At 41.7% G+C, this 16,229-nt stretch overlaps 1 protein-coding gene and 1 pseudogene across 15 annotated transcripts in view; one reads left to right on the top strand and one right to left on the bottom strand.

The window, feature by feature from the left end:
• Positions 1-7,738, bottom strand: part of LOC112252016 (muscleblind-like protein 2a) — a 43,752-nt gene extending 36,014 nt beyond the window's left edge. For 7 of the 15 annotated variants that reach the window (XM_024422883.2, XM_024422889.2, XM_024422888.2 and 4 more), the window contains exon 1: positions 7,544-7,737. The gene's annotated coding sequence lies outside the window, so the exon portion shown is untranslated. Of the gene's footprint in view, positions 1-5,711; positions 5,801-6,233; positions 6,455-7,433; positions 7,505-7,543 lie in introns of those variants that run through there. The other 8 variants (XM_024422890.2, XM_024422897.2, XM_024422898.2 and 5 more) reach the window with 5 other exon arrangements.
• A 7,333-nt stretch (positions 7,739-15,071) lies between these two features.
• Positions 15,072-16,229, top strand: LOC112253249 (annotated as a pseudogene).

The raw sequence follows: 16,229 nt of genomic DNA, 5'->3' as shown, positions 1-16,229 counted from the left end.
TCGAAACTGAGCTCAGCTGCATCCTGTTTCCATTGATCATCCTTGAGATGTTTCTACAACTTGGAGTCCACTTGTGGTAAATTCAATTGATTGGACATGACTTGGAAGGGCACACATCTGTCTATATAAGGTCCCACAATTGACAGCGCATGTCAGAGCAAAAACCAAGCCATGAAGTCGAAATTGTCTCTAGAGCCCCGAGACAGGATTGTGTCGAGGCACAGATCTGGGGAAGGGTACCAAAACATTTCTGCATCATTGAAGTTCCCCAAGAACACATCGGCCTCCATCATTCTTAAATTGAAGAAGTTTGGAACCACCAAGACTTTTCTTAGAGTTGGCCTCTCCGACCAAACTGAGCAATCGGGGGTTAGGGAGGTGACAAAGGACCAGATGGTCACTCCGACATAGCTCAGGAGTTCCTACGTGGAGATGGGATAACATTCAAGAAGGAAAAACATCTCTGCAGCACTCCACTTCTCAGGCCTTTATGGTAGAGTGGCCCGACAGAAGCCACTCCTCATTAAAAGGAAAAGCCCGCTTGGAGTTTGCCTAAAGGCCTCTCAGACCATGAGAAACAAGATTCTCTGGTATGATGAAACCAAGATTGAACTATTTTGCATGAATGCCAGGAGTCACATCTGGAGGAAAACTGGCAGCATCAATATGGTGAAGCATGGTGGTGGCAGCATCATGCTGTGGGGATGTTTTTCAGCGGCAGAGACTGGGAGACTAGTAAGGATCGAGGGAAAGATTAACAGAGCAAAGTACAGAGAGATCCTTGATGAAAACCTGCTCCAGAGTGCTCAGGGCCTCATACTGGGGCGGAGGTTCACCTTCCAACAGGACAACAACCCTAAGCACACAGCCAAGACAACGCAGGAGTGGCTTCGGGACAAGTCTCTGAATATCCTTGAGTGGCCCAGCAAGTGCACGGACTTGAACCCGATTGGACATCTACGGAGAGACCTGAAAATAGCTGGGCTGCGACACTCCCAATCCAACCTGACAGAACTTGAGAGGATCTGCAGAGAAGAATGGGAGAAACTCCACAAATACAGGTGTGCCAAGCTTGTTACGTCATACCGAAGAAGACTTGAGGCTGTAATCGCTGCCAAGGGTGCTTCAACAAAGTACTGAATTAAGTGTCTGAATACTTATGTAAATGTGATATTGCAGTTTTGCTTTTGTTTTTTATAAATTTGCAAACAAATCTAAAAAAACGTTTTTGCCTTGTCATTATGGGGTGTTGTGTGTAGATTTACGAGGGGGGAAAAAATGATTTAATCAATTTTAGAATAAGGCTGTAACAACAAAATGTGGGGGTCTGAATCCTTTCCGAAAGCACTGTACATCTGGTTTTAGTCATTTAGATTTACACTGAATGTTTTTTTCCTTCCCGAAAGCTTTTTTTTTTTTAAACAACAGTTTTACAATTTGGATCCGCCTAAGGGTTTCTATGGCAGAAAAATCCCTGTCTCTGATATGTTGTTTTGACATTACAAGGGATGTGCATGCGTTTTCTGTGATAAATCCACAGCCCAGCCACCAGCCTCACACACAGCAGCCATCATCTAATCAGAGTGACATATTTGACTGATTAATGCTTCTGACCTTGAATCTGTGTTCAGACTTTGAATTATGACATTTTAATTCTGTGCACTCCATCTCCAGGCAGATTTTCTATTCAAACAGACAAGTCCAATAAGACAAATGTATCAATATGCTTGGGGGGAGCCAGAGCAGCTGGGGGTACCCCAGGAGGAGCCCAAAAAGAGTAAAGGTCCCTGGGCCTGAGTCAAATAGTCACAGGCAACGATATACATTTTGTTTACATCCCGGAAATGTTAGCCTCAATGTCAGCATGATATTTCTGATAAGACTATTTTTGGGGGGGCATGGCCAGAGCGTAGGCTACTGAATGCATTTTTTATGCTACATCGTGAACGAAAGTTTGAAGGTAAATAAATTGACACCTAAGCTACTTACAATTGAAGTACATGATTAAAGTGCCAACAACAATATCCTTCACATTCTAACTGCTGTCGCTGGTTGGGAAAAAAAAGTAGGACACCAAGTCACGGAGAAAAGAAAAAAAAAGACAATTTAATTCATAGACAGAAATGTATGTAATTGGGGTAATTGTGATATGTTTCTTTCTCAAGAAACTTTAAATAGCTTGTAAGGAATAACTGAAGGTAGCATGCGCATCTCTCGTGAGAGGTATTATTCTATTGTAAACGGTAAGTCTTCTGTATTTTCTGTACTGTTGAGAAAGTGAGTGTGGTTTTGCGGTTATTAACAAAACATCAGTGCAAAACGGAAATACAGAAATGCAACAGTATCACTGAATAGTTTGACCTTTATTTTCAGTGTGGGAGGCTCTGCACTGCAACACTTGTGAATTCAGTTGGAAGGTTTTCAGTGAGAGAGAGACTCTTATTTTGCTCCTGGCTCATCCTGCTTTGCAGTAGTTCTGGTTCTGTTCAGCTCCTGGTTCTGTTCAGCTCCTGGTTTTGAGTGTTTATACTTATCCCCTAAAGGCAGCGGGCGGGATGCCCTAAAGGCTGCTGGATGCCCTAAAGGCTGCTGGATGCCCTAAAGACAGCTGGATTCCCTAAAGACAGCTGGATGCCCTAAAGACAGATGGATTCCCTAAAGACAGCTGGATGCCCTAAAGGCAGCTGGATGCCCTAAAGGCAGCTGGATTCCCTAAAGGCAGCGGGCGGGATGCCCTAAAGGCAGCGGGCAGGATGCCCTAAAGACAGCTGGATTCCCTAAAGGCAGCGGGCGGGATGCCCTAAAGGCAGCTGGATGCCCTAAAGGCAGCTGGATGCCCTAAAGACAGCTGGATGCCCTAAAGACAGCTGGATGCCCTAAAGACAGCTGGATGCCCTAAAGACAGCTGTAAAATGCAAATTAAGGGACAGCCTTAAATAATCCTATGGACCAGAGAATGACACTTCATCACTTAAAAATAGCCTACTGTCCTACAGACTGAAACACTGATCTCATGAAAATATTGACTCTAGTTTGATAACATGTGACAGGTCTTTGCAAATTTCTCATTCAATTTGTTAATGGAGTCCAATTATCCACTGTGTATACAAATGAAACTAGGTCTAGGCCTATCTATGGATTGATGGGCTAGTTTGGTCAGTGTGAACTCTGGCATCCTGTTATGTCTGTTTGAGATGAGTAACTGGCTCTAGGGCCTAACAATTACAGAGGTTACTATTGTAAACCATCCAGCTTTCAGCTAGGCACAATGCAGGTAGCTATTTACTGAGTCTGCAGGAGCATGAACTTCATATTATAATGGTCTTAACTACCAACTGAACTGGCGTGACTTGAATTTTCTTACTGTTACTAAGGTTCCAATCACACTGCTGTATGAGGGAATCAGCAGTACTTACTTTATCTACAGTAACCATGGAGACCTAACTAATGCAACATTAAATAAACCCTTCCTATAGTGTATGCTGTAATTTTCTTAGCTTCCAAAACAGTTTGAAATAGCACAACGTAGAAGCACTGGTTTTGAGTGAAAATAAAAAAGTTGTCATTCCAGCACTGCTGTCAAATAAATGGAATTGAAAGTTGCAACAATAATAACTTCCAATAAAAAAAGATCATAGCCTAGCTTCAATAATTACCCTATAGTACAGGAGAAAACTAGTGATGGGGAAAGAATCGATTCAGCTACATATCGCAAAATAATTTTGGACGATATTATATCGATACTTCGTTTTGATAGGCAGTGTTAGCTAGCGCTAGTCATCTGTAACTGCGCCAAGACTCAGGTATTTTTAAACCTATAGTTTGTTCTCCATCTAATTTTTTGAGTGAGCCAACATGTTTTCAGCACTTTAATTCCCATGACTCATCAAAACTAATTCTCTCATACTCTCACTTGTCTCTCTGCAGCAGACATACAGTGGGGCAAAAAAGTATTTAGTCAGCCACCAATTGTGCAAGTTCTCCCACTTAAAAGGATGAGAGGCCTGTAATTTTCATCATAGGTACACTTCAACTATGACAGACAAAATGAGGAAAAATAATCCAGAAAATCACATTGTAGGATTTTTAATGAATTTATTTGCAAATTATGGTGGAAAATAAGTATTTGGTCAATAACAAAAGTTTATCTCAATACTTTGTTATATAACCTTTGTTGGCAATGACAGAGGTCAAATGTTTTCTGTAAGTCTTCACAAGGTTTTCACACACTGTTGCTGGTATTTTGGCCCATTCCTCCATGCAGATCTCCTCTAGAGCAGTGATGTTTTGGGGCTGTTGCTGGGCAACTCGAACTTTCAACTCCCTCCAAAGATTTTCTATGGGGTTGAGATCTGGAGACTGGCTAGGCCACTCCAGGACCTTGAAATGCTTCTTACGAAGCCACTCCTTCGTTGCCCGGGCGGTGTGTTTGGGATCATTGTCATGCTGAAAGACCCAGCCACGTTTCATCTTCAATGCCCTTGCTGATGGAAGGAGGTTTTCACTCAAAATCTCACGATACATGGCCCCATTCATTCTTTCCTTTACACGGATCAGTCGTCCTGGTCCCTTTGCAGAAAAACAGCCCCAAAGCATGATGTTTCCACCCCCATGCTTCACAGTAGGTATGGTGTTCTTTGGATGCAACTCAGCATTCTTTGTTCTACAAACAGGACGAGTTGAGTTTTTACCAAAAAGTTCTATTTTGGTTTCATCTGACATTCTCCCAATCTTCTTCTGGATCATCCAAATGCTCTCTAGCAAACTGCAGACGGGCCTGGACATGTACTGGCTTAAGCAGGGGAACACGTCTGGCACTGCAGGATTTGAGTCCCTGGCGGCGTAGTGTGTGGATGGTAGGCTTTGTTACTTTGGTCCCAGCTCTCTGCAGGTCATTCACTAGGTCCCCCCGTGTGGTTCTGGGATTTTTGCTCACCGTTCTTGTGATCATTTTGACCCTACGGGGTGAGATCTTGCGTGGAGCCCCAGATCGAGGGAGATTATCAGTGGTCTTGTATGTCTTCCATTTCCTAATAATTGCTCCCATAGTTGATTTCTTCAAACCAAGCTGCTTACCTATTGCAGATTCAGTCTTCCCAGCCTGGTGCAGGTCTACAATTTTGTTTCTGGTGTCCTTTGACAGCTATTTGGTCTTGGCCATAGTGGAGTTTGGAGTGTGACTGTTTGAGGTTGTGGACAGGTGTCTTTTATACTGATAACAAGTTCAAACAGGTGCCATTAATACAGGTAATGAGTGGAGGACAGAGGAGCCTCTTAAAGAAGAAGTTACAGGTCTTTGAGAGCCAGAAATATTGCTTGTTTGTAGGTGACAAAATACTTATTTTCCACCATAATTTGCAAATAAATTCATTAAAAATCCTACAATGTGATTTTCTGGATTATTTTTCCTCATTTTGTCTGTCATAGTTGAAGTGTACCTATGATGAAAATTACAGGCCTCTCATCTTTTTAAGTGGGAGAACTTGCACAATTGGTGGCTGACTAAATACTTTTTTGCCCCACTGTATACAGAGCACTGCGTTTGGAACAGCAAATTGCAATAAAATGGCAATATCGAATCGCAATGCATACTGTATAGAATCGCAAGAATCGTGATAATATCGTATCGTGAGGTCCCAGCCCTAGAAAAAAAAAACTGTACACCAGCCCAACCTACTTTGTATTGGGAATGTAGAGTAGGCAAACCTTACATGTCCCTATTTGTGACAGTCCTTCTCCAGTTACTTTCCTTGGTGTATTCTGTCTGTGTTTGCTTTGATGGCAGGTTAACACCTGTTGCCTGAGCGAAAAAATCATGCTTATGAGATGTGTTGGCCCTCAGTCCTCCACAACCCTGTACTTAACACTCCTACAAACCTTGTACAAACACACGCACACACACACTTGAAGTCAGTCAGACACAGGACAGACAGCCTGGGTAAGTAGTGAAACGCCACAGGAAGTTGCAGAGCAGGCAGGCATCAAGGGAGCACCTTGTTCTTTCCTGGCAGGATGGGAGAGGTAAATTCCCCACACTGACCAGCTAAATTTGAACATTTGAGATAAACAGCCATTATAAGCAGCAGCCATTTCAAGAGAAGCAGATTCTAACCATCTCTACGAGTGAAGTCCTCTATCTCTCCCTCTCACCGCATGGTATGCAGCATAATGCAGCAAATTCCTTTATGAACTAGTCAGGAAAACAGGAGCAGCCAGGGAAACAATCCTCTCACCTCATGCAGTGTTGGAGCTCTCCAGTCTTTCTAGCATCCACCACAGTCTGGGTTAGAAGTCCGACTTCTCCTAATTACTTTCTGCCTAAATATAATCACCATGTGAATAGTAGTCATTCCCCTCTCAGTGCTGTGTGCTCAGGCCCATGCCTAGACAGGGATTTTCTTTCCACGACAGTGCAGTAAAAGACTGTCTGCTTAACTCTCTGGCTGAAACAATTCTAGCCACCCCTTTTCCTGCCTGCCCACCAACCTCCAGGAAGACCCTCCCAGCAGACTCTGACCAATAGCATATCAGGAACAGATTTGCTGTGCAAAAAAAAATGTCTGCAAGGCTCAGACTGACAGCCAGGCTAGCTGCAGACCCTGATCTGATGCCAAACATGTATGCTCTGTTGATAAGCATTATTACCAATGGACGCTGCTGACGGGAGGACGGCTCGTTATAATGTCTGGAACGGCGCAAATGGAATGGCATCAAGCTCATGGAAACCATGTGTTTGATGTATTTGATACCATTCCACTGACACTGATCCAGCCATTACCACGAGCCAGTCCTCCCCAATTAAGGTGCCACCAACCTCCTGTGATTATCTCAGATGATCTCTAGACCCAAGTCTTATAATTCCTCCTTTGATTTGAAGCATTATTGTTCACTGTTACATATAAATACATATAATAATTTACTAAACTAAATACTGGATGTGTAATCAAGAACAACATAACAGCACTTTCTCCACTAGCTTATCCTGTGATTTCTCATAAGTTGAACAACCGAAAATGTTTACACTGGAAAAAGGATTGTAACGTAAGCTTCTCTCTATTTAAAAGTCCCCCCCCCCCACACACACACACACTTTGAAGACGAAAACCAAGAGACGTCATCAAAGTAACTTGTAATGCGAGTTTATAGCTGGCAATAAACAACAATAAACAATACGAATCGGTATCTGAAGTATTGGGAGCTAACGTTACTGTATTCATCATGAGCTAGCAAAGAAAATAGGCTACAAGCTATCTACCAAAGTCAGTGAACGAGCTACCACCACACGTCACAGCTAGCTAGCTACTGTACAGTAGCTGGAACTTTGATAGCTAGCCAGCGCTAACATGACAAGCAGAATATGCTAGCTTCTGTACTAGAATTTAGCTAGTCTCTTAGGGATAATACTTTATTATTAGGAACTCACTTTTACTAACCTGCAATACATGACACAACACGTCTGGGGGGGGTGGGGGTGCATAGCGAACTAGCGAGCTAGCAAGACAACATGTCTGACAAGGTGAAGCTAGCATTTCTACCTGCTTACCTCGTCATCACGTGAAGTAAAGAGGACAAGGTGCTGTTCAATGGTCCACTTAATTATTGTCGTATTACCTAGCTATAGACACTTTAACAGGAAAACAACCAGGTGCTTGATTTCTCTTCGTTACTTTGTAGCACAGATTTGACACAAGCAACAAGCATTTGACAGCTCGCTCTACGACTGCCAGTTTGATTTATTTGAAGGGTAACATTCTGGCAGAGTATGCCAATATGCATACTAAAATCGGAAGATTCGTTAGAAATATGAATCTTTTTGAAGTTTTAACAGAAAATTCACGTTATTGTTTGTCTTTCAAATAACCTATTTTTGGTCAAACAAAAGTATTAGTGAAATGGGAATATACTATCTCCCCACAGCAGCCATAATGGTACATTCCAAGCGAATGTCAGGAGGCTCCAGAGGGCAAGGGCTTGCTTGTTACCAAGGGAACAGCAATGGAATCGAGAGGAAAATTACAGGGATTTTTTGTTTTTAGTTTATTACAGGTTTTTAATTCAAGGATTTCTGTAAAAAAAAATCAAGCCAGTATCCATCTCCTTTTTTTCTGGGAAGAAAACACTTCATTTTTTGTTATTCTTCTGTTAGTGATATAATTCAACGCTAGATATTGAACATAAAACAATTGGCCTATGAGATGTTTTTAAAGCTGTCCCAAAACAGATTGAGGCATTATGAAATTAATGGGGAAAAAAACAATTCACTCTGATTAAATCTGAATCTGTGTTGAAATCGTATCCTATGCTTACTGATGCTCTTTTTCACCAACAGTCTGAGGGAATGAACAGCAAGCATCCTCCTGACCCTGCATTACACTCAAGGTCACCACAAGGCCACCTTGCAGAATGACCAGGGCAGAATGCTGTGGACAAGATAAAGGCTGCACCTTGTTGATTGATGGGATGTTGTCTATAGTATAGTAAGAAGATTGGCAATGATACAACTTCCATCTATACCTTGTTGAAATCAGGACAGTTTAGAAGCAAACAAATAACTAGGCCTAAACCTAAACGTGTTCAGAGAGGATGTGTTAAAGAGTTTCGATCAGGCAAATTTGACTAATGAAATCATCTGCTACAATGGCTATAGGAAGTGTTCAGTATGTATTGTGAACTTGTTAACCTAGGAGAAGTGGTCAATGAAATCTATCAGCCCGGAACTTTACCACTGACATCATGTTTAGGCCCTGTGTGGCCACTCTGATACACATGCATGCCTGCAGGACATACACCAGCAGTTGTACCTAATGTATCAACCATAACATCGGTCTTGGGGACATCACACACTAATGATGCACACGGTTAGCAAACCTTTTGCATTTATAGAAATCTCTACAAGGTAGAACACTGCATAATCCTGTGACATTTTTCTCCAAGAACAGTATATCTTGTGACGATTTAGTGTGACTTGATTTAGTGTGACTCTTGCTTGTTACATTTACACATTTACACACAGATGGTCCATTTCTAAGTCAGGAAGTCACAGGACGTTCTTGTTATTTATTTAATCTCCTTTGACAGACCGCCTGCCACGTATTCTGTCACATAACATGTCTTTTCCCTGTCGTTTGTTGAGTGCCAAATATGGGATTATGGAGGTATTTATGGAGACAAACACATTCCTTCCACTAAATTGAAAGTGGTATGTGTGGAATGATGAGCCGGTATTGTTCTAGGCATAGGAAAAAAAAGATAACCAGACTGGAATGTTAGACTGGTGGTGGGGGAAGCCTGCTGACTGAGCTTCGCTATCCTGGCCACACCACAACCCACCAATCGTGTGACTGTCAAGCAGAGGTGGGGGCGAAACGGCAGCAGAACACACTGTCAAATGATACAAATTGTCATCTAAAGTCTACTACGATGAAATTCCATTCATGCCATCCTTCTACCAGTCAATAATGCCTAAATCAAACTGAGTCAGTCTCTGAGAAGGATAGCTAAATTAAACTGGGTCAGTCTCTGAGCACGATAGCTAAATTAAACTGGGTCAGTCTCTGAGCACGATAGCTAAATTTAACTGGGTCAGTCTCTGAGCACGATAGCTAAATTAAACTGGGTCAGTCTCTGAGCACGATAGCTAAATTTAACTGGGTCAGTCTCTGAGCACGATAGCTAAATTAAACTGGATCAGTCTCTGAGCACGATAGCTAAATAAAATTAAATAAAATGTATTTGTCACATACACATGGTTAGCAGATGTTAATGCGAGTGTTCGCAAAATGCTTGTGCTTCTAGTTCAGACAATGCAGTAGTAACCTACGAGTAATCTAACCTAACAATTCCAAAACTACTACCTTATACACACAAGTGTGAAGGGATAAAGAATATGTACATAAAGATAAATTGATGAGAGATGGTACAGAACGGCATAGGCAAGATGCAGTAGATGGTATCGAGTACAGTATATATGAGATGAGTAATGTAGGGTATGTAAACAAAGTGGCATAGTTTAAATTGGCTAGTGATACATGTATTACATAAAGATGCAGTAGATGATATAGAGTACAGTATATACATATACATATGAGATGAGTAATGTAGGGTATGTAAACATTATATTAAGTAGCATTGATTAAAGTGGCTAGTGAAATATTTTACATCAATTTCCACCAATTCTCATAATTAAAGTGGATGGAGTTGAGTCAGTGTGTTGGCAGCAGCCACTCAATGTTAGTGGTGACTGTTTAACAGTCTGATGGCCTTGAGATAGAAGCTGTTTTTCAGTCTCTCGGTCCCAGCTTTGATGCACCTGTACTGACCTCGCCTTCTGGATGATAGCGGGGTGAACAGGCAGTGGCTCGGGTGGTTGTTGTCCTTGATGATCTTTATGGCCTTCCTGTGACATTGGGTGGTGTAGGTGTCCTGGAGGGCAGGTTGTTTGCTCCCGGTGATGCGTTGTGCAGACCTCACTACCCTCTGGAGAGCCTTACGGTTGTGGGTGGAGCAGTTGCCGTACCAGGCGGTGATACAGCCCGACAGGATGCTCTCGATTGTGCATCTGTAAAAGTTTGTGAGTGCTTTTGGTGACAAGCCGAATTTCTTCAGCCTCCTGAGGTTGAAGCGGCGCTGCTGCGCCTTCTTCACGACGCTGTCTGTGTGGTGGACCAATTCAGTTTGTCTGTGATGTGTACGCAGAGGAACTTAAAACTTACTACCCTCTCCACTACTGTCCCATCGATGTGGATAGGGGGGTGCTCCCTCTGCTGTTTCCTGAAGTCCACAATCATCTCCTTTCTTTTGTTGACGTTGAGTGTGAGGTTATTTTCCTGACACCACACTCCGAGGGCCCTCAACTCCTCCCTGTAGGCCGTCTTGTCGCTGTTGGTAATCAAGCCTACCACTGTAGTGTCGTCCGCAAACTTAATGATTGAGTTAGAGGCGTGCATGGCTACGCAGTCGTGGGTGAACAGGGAGTACAGGAGAGGGCTCAGAACGCCCCATTGTGGGGCCCCAGTGTTGAGGATCAGCGGGGTGGAGATGTTGTCACCTACCCTCACCACCTAGGGGAGGCCTGTCAGGAAGTCCAGTACCCAGTTGCACAGGGCAGGGTCGACACCCAGGGTCGAGTTTGGAGGGTACTATGGTGTTAAATGCTGAGCTGTAGTCGATGAACAGCATTCTCACGTAAGTATTCCTCTTGTCCAGATGGGTTAGGACAGTGTGCAGTGTGGTTGCGATTGCGCCGTCTGTGGACCTATTTGGGTGGTAAGCAAATTGGAGTGGGTCTAGGGTGTCAGGTAGGGTGGAGGTGATATGGTTCTTGACTAGTCTCTCAAAGCACTTCATGATGACGGAAGTAAGTGCTACGGGGCGGTAGTCGTTTAGCTCAGTTACCTTAGCTTTCTTGGGAACAGGAATAATGGTGGCCCTCTTGAAGCATGTGAGAACAGCAGACTGGGATAAGGTTTGATTGAATATGTCCGTAAACACACCAGCCAGCTGGTCTGCGCATGCTCTGATGAAGCGGCTGGGGATGCTGCCTGGGCCTGCAGCCTTGCGAGGGTTAACACGTTTAAATGTTTTACTCACGTTTTGGTTGCGGGCCGTGTCAGTGGCACTGTGTTGTCCTCAAAGCGGGCAAAACAGTTATTTAGTCTGGGAGCAAGACATCCGGGTCCGCGACGGAGCAGGTTTTCGTTTTGTAATCGTTGATTGACTGTAGACCCTGCCACATAGCTCTTGTGTCTGAGCCGTTGAATTGCGACTCTACTTTGTCTCTATACTGACGCTTAGCTTGTTTGATTGCCTTGCGGAGGGAATGGCTACACTGTTTGTATTCGGTCATGTTTCCGGTCACCTTGCCCTGGTTAAAAGCAGTGGTTCCGTGCTTTCAGTTTCACAGGAATGCTGCCATCAATCCACGGTTTCTGGTTTGGGAATGTTTTAATCGTTGCTATGGGTACGACATTGTTAATGCACTTTCTAATGAACTCGCTCACCGAATCAGCGTATTCATCAATGTTGTATATCCCAATCCACGTGATCGAAGCAGTCTTGAAGCGGGGTCAGTCTCTGAGCACGATAGCTAAATTAAACTGGATCAGTCTCTGAGCATGATAGCTAAATTAAAACTAAGTCAGCTAAATTAGAATCTTAATTCAGATGTCATATGTAGCTTTGGGATTCAATATTGACCACCAGGAGAGGTCTAATCTTTGATCTTGTCACATTGACTATCCCCTTCAAAAAGAATGAAGCAGAGATATCAGCGCTGTGTGTGGAAAGGTCACCACCTTTCTCCCTTCTAGACTGGAGAAATGTCACTGTCACTGACCAGGTTGGTCAAACAGACTGAGATATAGAAGAGACAATATGAGAGTGAAAACAGTTGACCTTGTTGAGGCATCAAACTGATTTATCCTCCTTTGTGCACTATATTGGAATCTATGAGCTAATTTATAAGATTAAAAATGGTAAAATAGTGCAATCAATACATTTTTGTCATTAAATGTTCCGAACCCCCCCAAAAAATATTTTTGAAAAAGTGGTTATTCTAAAACTTTTCCTACCCTAATAATGATGATTACCAACCTTCTCTGGCATCCACGCATACCAACACAAATATATTATTATTTGTATTATTATTATTTAGGTAATTTGTTTATACTAGTTTGATAGTAGCCTACACTCTGTTGTATTACAGCAACCCTGAGGCACTCTCTATTCCAACAGCAGTCACTGTTGTGCTGGATGTATTTGGACTTAATCATTATTTCTCTCAGTTCAGTTGCTGAAAATATTTACAGTCAATGTGCTAAATCAATATGTTCAGAGCAATTAAAGCAATACAACTCTGAGACAAAATGACTGGATAAGGGTAAGGTTCTATAAAGCCTATTCAAACCCGTTTGCCTCCTTGTGTTTATTTGTGTGAGAGAATGAGAGTGAGATACACAGAATGCTAGAGATGAGGGAAGAAGTACTGCACACAGAAATAGAATCGTATAGACGAGGGAAGAAGTACTGCACACAGAAATAGAATGCTATAGATGAGGGAAGAAGTACTGCACACAGAAATAGAATGCTATAGATGAGGGAAGAAGTGCTGCACACAGAAATATAATGCTATAGATGAGGGAAGAAGTGCTGCACACAGAAATAGAATGCTATTGATAAGGGGAAAAGTACTGAACATAGAAATAGAAACAGGAAATGAGAGAGACAGTACCTCTCCAGTTTGTGTATCAGAACTTCTCATTTATCCGGAGCCAACGGGAAGGTGGGTAGAAGGTCAATGTGAAAGTGATGGCTGGTCAGTGCCCACGTCCCTCCTACACTTGTCGGTGCCAGTCTGCACAGCCATGAATATCACCTCATCCATCTACCTACTAGTCATTGTCTGTTATACACACTTCCTCATCTTCACTGTCTATCTTGTACTGTTTGATACTTATCAGATGAGAGGAAAAAATATTATATGATTTTATTATACTGTCAAATTTTAACCTAATATTAATTTCATAAACTACAATACAATTATAGTGCTATTCTCTTCAGAATCAGTTTCTGATATTATGCCCCATTTCGTGGTAAAAAAGGATCACTTTCTTATTGACAAGTTGACAACAATATATTTGTTATATTTGAACAGTATAGTGAATATGGTTAAAAACTGTCAAAAATGTAGTCAACGATATCTTCAGAATTTGTCCCATACATCACATATGTAGATGTAATTTTGCGTTATACTTTATTATTGCAAGAATGTAAGGTACTAATATTTGTAAAAAAAAATGGGTTGGGACGGACTTAATAGCTTGACTAAAAATGTATTTAAAAAAACAAATGAATAAAACATATTTTGGCTTAGTGTATTGAAAATATCAAATTATAATCATACTGTATTAATTATATTGCAAACAGATGCAATTTCAGCGTATGGCCGCTAGATGTCACTCTCCTCCTGTCTGTTTTTTAGGACTACACAAGAAACTGGACCACCACTGGAGAATCATTCATAATCACCGTGGAATGCTTTCTATCAAGTTATTTGAAAGTTTACTTTCTATTCTAAAAATGTTATTGAAATGTCCCAGAGGTATGTCACATCACTATTCCTTTTGTGTCGAGGGACGATTCAGCGGACCATTGATGGCTTGTTTCCGTGGTATTCTAATAAGGAAATGAAAGGACATTCTACGTGACCATTAGTGTGTGGTCAATAGTTGAACAATAACCTGGAGATGGAGTATGTCTGCCACTTGTGTCCTTGGTCAAGCAGAGGGATACATGACACATCTTTCAAGTATGTAGGTTCGGAGAAGTCTGAATTGTTATCAAATCCCAATACTGCAGGCATTGCTTAAACAACAACTACAGTTTAGCACTTGTGTATCGGCAATAAAACATGTAAAAGTAAGTTGGACTATTTGGTTTCATTAGTACAGTGTAAAACTTTATTATTGTTTTGACAATATTACACAATAAAATGAACAGTAAAGTACCATATTAATTATTTACGGTAAATTGCCATTAAAAGGCAATGCACTCTGGGTGATTTTAGCCGTAAACAGTAAATGATACCATACATTTCAAAGAAACTTTTGTTTAACAGTACATTACTGTTAACCGCACAGCATTGTGGGATTGTCAACTTGGAACTTTTTCAAACAATACTTGAGTTATAGGATTGAGAGACATCAAGATCTGAAGTGAACCAAACAAGGTGTGTACAACATTCCTATGATTTACTAAATTACATGGTATTGTTGTTTCTGGCTAATTTAAATATTTTGGAGAGTGCCTTGTAATAGGCTACATTTGTGCCAGACATTAATGAGAGTGCTGTACCAATTGAACTGATATGTGGTAGTAGTGACCCCAAAAAATGTAATGTGTACAGGGAACAGTGGCAGCCTTATACCTTCAATGGTTGAGTATTTTTCATGTCCTTTGACCTTTGATAAGGCCTCTAGAAGTGATATAAAATACCAAAATCTAACTACATGCCTGATTAGTTTGAGTACACATTTGAGAACTTTAAACCTGTTACAATTTGCTGTTTGACTCCAATGGGTGTACTACTTCCTCTGTTGGTAGGCAGTGGCACTAATTCTGTGTGGGAGGGCTCTGGGATGCTCTTAAAACTGACTGCTGCCTGAAGATTCAGGAAATTCAGGAGTGACAGACGGGAACTGGAGAAACTCTGCAGTTTATGGTGGGAATAAACACATTCTTAAACCACATGGACGAATTCAACTAGTAATTTTTTAATGGGATAACATTATACACAAATTGTCTCTCTACTTGTGTCTTAGGTCAATTTGTTGAATATTACAACACAACCATGTCTAGAGAAAAAAGTGAACAGTGAGGTCACTGACTGTTTCCCAGTTGATGAGTACAGTAGGAGGTACTATCTCCCGTTCAAGTATGGGATCATCTTTTGTATTGGGGCTTGTGGGAAACATCACCTCAATCATTATCTACGTGGTCAGGTTGCGGCCATGGAAGAGCAGCAGCATGGTGAACCTTGCCGTGGCAGACCTCCTGTACGTCCTTCCTGGTCCACCACTACATCCAGGACGACTGGATCATGGGCGACGTCATGTGTCCCATTGTCTGCTTTAGCTCTCACTTCAACATGTGCTTTAACCTGTATGGCAGCATCCTCGGCGACAAAACAGGTAAAAGTAAGTTGGACTATTTGGTTTCATTAGTACAGTGTAAAACGTTATTGTTGTTTTGACAGTATTATACAATAAAACAAACAGTAGAGTACTGTATTAATTATTTACGGTAAATTGCCATAAAAGGCAATGCACTCTGGGTGATTTTAGGGGTAAACAGTAAATGATTCCATACATTTCAAATAAATGTTGGTTTAACGGTACATTACTGTAAACCGCACAGCATTGTGGAATTGTCAACTTGGAACATTTTTGAAGGCTTAAGCTCCTACTTCAACCTGTATGGCAGCATTCTCTTCCTCACCTGCCTGAGTGAGTTCCACTATGTGGTCATGGTCCACCCGCTGAGGGCAGCCCAGGTACAGAGGAAGAGCTGGGCTGTCATAGACTACTCGGCTGTATGGTTCATATCTATATTGGAGATTACAACCATGGTCTACATGACCACTGTGGAGAAGACTGAGAACGTAATTTATGTATGTATTATTTTTATTTAACCTGTATTAAGAACAAATTCTTATTTACAATGACGGTCATGTT

Source organism: Oncorhynchus tshawytscha, linkage group LG26 (genome assembly GCF_018296145.1).
Source record: "Oncorhynchus tshawytscha isolate Ot180627B linkage group LG26, Otsh_v2.0, whole genome shotgun sequence".
In the NCBI taxonomy this organism is placed as follows: Eukaryota; Metazoa; Chordata; class Actinopteri; order Salmoniformes; family Salmonidae; genus Oncorhynchus; species Oncorhynchus tshawytscha.
Note: the sequence above shows the minus strand (reverse complement) of the source record. Positions and strands in the feature narration are given on the sequence as shown.